General features: G+C 41.3%; 1 protein-coding gene across 1 annotated transcript in view; it reads right to left on the minus strand.

Moving 5' to 3' along the window:
* The window catches only part of LOC119595632 (mucin-1-like), a 7,692-nt gene that overhangs the window by 3,799 nt on the left and 1,518 nt on the right, over positions 1 to 2,375 (minus strand). The gene's annotated exons all lie outside the window — the stretch shown is intronic.

A 2,375-nucleotide genomic window follows, 5' to 3' on the forward strand; every position in this document is an offset into this window, starting at 1 on the left:
AAAAGGAAAGATAATTAAGATGTGAGATAATGATAAAAAGGGAAGGGAAATAGAAGAAGAGAGAAAAGAGAAAGAAGAAAGATTCAATACACTTCAGCAATGAGATAGAAAGATAGATGATAGATAAAAAGATAGATAGACAGAGAGGGAGAGAAGAGAAGGAGAGGGAGAGAGAGAGAGGGAGGAAGAGAGAGAGAGAGAAGAGAGGAGAGAGAGAGAGAGAGAGAGAGAGAGAGAGAGGAGAGAGAGGAGAGAGAGGGAGAGAGAGAGAGGAAGAGAGGAGAGAGAGAGAGAGAGAGAGAGAGAGAGAGAGAGAGAGAGAGAGAGAGAGAGAGAGAGAGAGATAAAGAAAGAGAAAGAGAGAGAGAGAGACAGAGAGAGAGACAGAGAAGATAAAAAAAACAACACGAAAAAGGGAATGGAATAAAAAGAGGAGAGGAAGGCAAAGCGAACACAGGAAACTTTCGCGAGGAGCTTCGGTGCATGACTCTGCATGTCCGTGTGTGTGTGTGTGTGTGTGTGTGTGTGTGTGTGTGTGTGGTGTGTGTGTGAGTGTGTGTGTGTGAGTGTGTGTGTGTGTGTGTGTGTGTGCATGTGTGTGTGTGTATGTGTGTGTGTGTGTGTGTGTGTGTGCATGTGTGTGTGTGTGTGTGTGTGTGTGTATGTGTGTATACGTGTGCATGTGTGCGTGAGTGTGCATGTGTGTGTGTGTGTGTGTATACGTGTGCATGTGTGTGTGTGTGTGTGTGCGTGAGTGTGCATGTGTGTGTGTGTGTGTGTGTGTTTGTGTGTGTGTGTGTGTGTGTGTGTGTGTGTGTGTGTGTGTGTGTATGTGTGTATACGTGTGCATGTGTGTGTGTGCGTGTGTGTAATTGCATGTGTGTGTATATGTGCGTGTGCGTGTGTGCGCGCTTGCAAAGGGAACTTCTGACTTTTATGGGGAGAGCGAAGGATATTGTAGCCGGGGGGGGGGGGGGGGTTGATGCTGGGAAGAAGAAGGAGCGAAAATAAAATAAAAAAAAAAGAGAAGAGAAGAGAATGGAAGAAGGAAGAGGAAAATGGAACAAGAAGAAGGAAGAAGGAAGAGGAAAATGGAACAGAACAGGAGAAGAGGAAGAAGGAAGAAGGATAAAACATGGGAAACATGAGGGTAAAAAAGGAAGAGGCAAATAGGACGATAATGAAAACATGGATGGGGAGGTGGAGGAAAATTGAGGGAAATATTTCAAGCAGCAGAAAGATAAGGAAGATAAGGAGGAGGAGGAGGAGGAGGAGGAGAGAGAAACAAAGAAGAGATTAGACAGATGATGAAAAAGCAAAGATGAATAAAAAGGAGAAGACAAAAGGAAACCTGAAGAATATGAAAGAAGAGGAGGAAGTGAAGGAACAAGAAGAACAAAAAACAAAAGTAAATGGAGAATAAAGAAGAGGAAGAGAAAGAAAAAGAAGTGGATGGAAGAAGGGAAGTAAAGCAAATGTAAAAAAAAATAAGAATGAAATAAAAGGAATAAATGATAAGATACTAAAAAGAAAATGGAATTGACACTAAACATAACAAAATAGACACAGAAGGAAAAGTGATAACAAGGAAGAATCTTAAACGGCAGGAACTTCAGAGAATGCGAAGAGAAGGATTATTTTACTTTATTTTATTATGATTATCACCATCTTTCATTTTTACGGGGATTCGCTCTGACGGGGAGCTGTAAATTGAGCGATATTACGACTGAATATAGAGTGACGTGTTTATGATTCTGCATATAAATTTGTGTCGCGATTACGCCCTCTTCCCTCTCTCTCTTTTCTTTGTTTATTTGTTTGTCTCTCTCTATCTCTCTCTTTCGTTCTCGCTCTCTCTTTCTTGCTCGCCCTCTCTCTCGTTCTCTCACTCTCTCTCTCTTTCTTGCTTGCTCTCTCTCTCTCGTTCTCTCTCTCTCTCTCCCTCTCCCTCCCTTCCCTCTCTCTTTCCTTCCCTCACCACATCCTCCCCCCCTCTCTCTCTGCCTATTCCCTCCCTCTCTCTCTCTCGCTTTGTCCCTTTTTCATGGGCGCGTGGGCGTGGGTGCTCGTTGTGAGGATTTCGTGTGAACGCCTCTTGGGTTCTCGGGAGGACTGCGCTCCTGCGTGTGTGTGTCTGGCCTCTTCTTTCTCACTTTAACTACCTACCTTTATATATATGTTTATATATATGTGTATGCATGCATATGTATATATGTATGAATATATATATATATATATACATACATATTTATATATGTATAAAGAGATACATACATACCATATTAAAATAAGGGACATGTGGTAACCAAAATAGTGTAATATATGTAGGCAAATAAGTAAATAATAAATAAATAAAAAAAATTTATAAATAAAAA

Source organism: Penaeus monodon, chromosome 36, assembly GCF_015228065.2.
Source record: "Penaeus monodon isolate SGIC_2016 chromosome 36, NSTDA_Pmon_1, whole genome shotgun sequence".
Lineage (NCBI taxonomy): Eukaryota > Metazoa > Arthropoda > Malacostraca > Decapoda > Penaeidae > Penaeus > Penaeus monodon.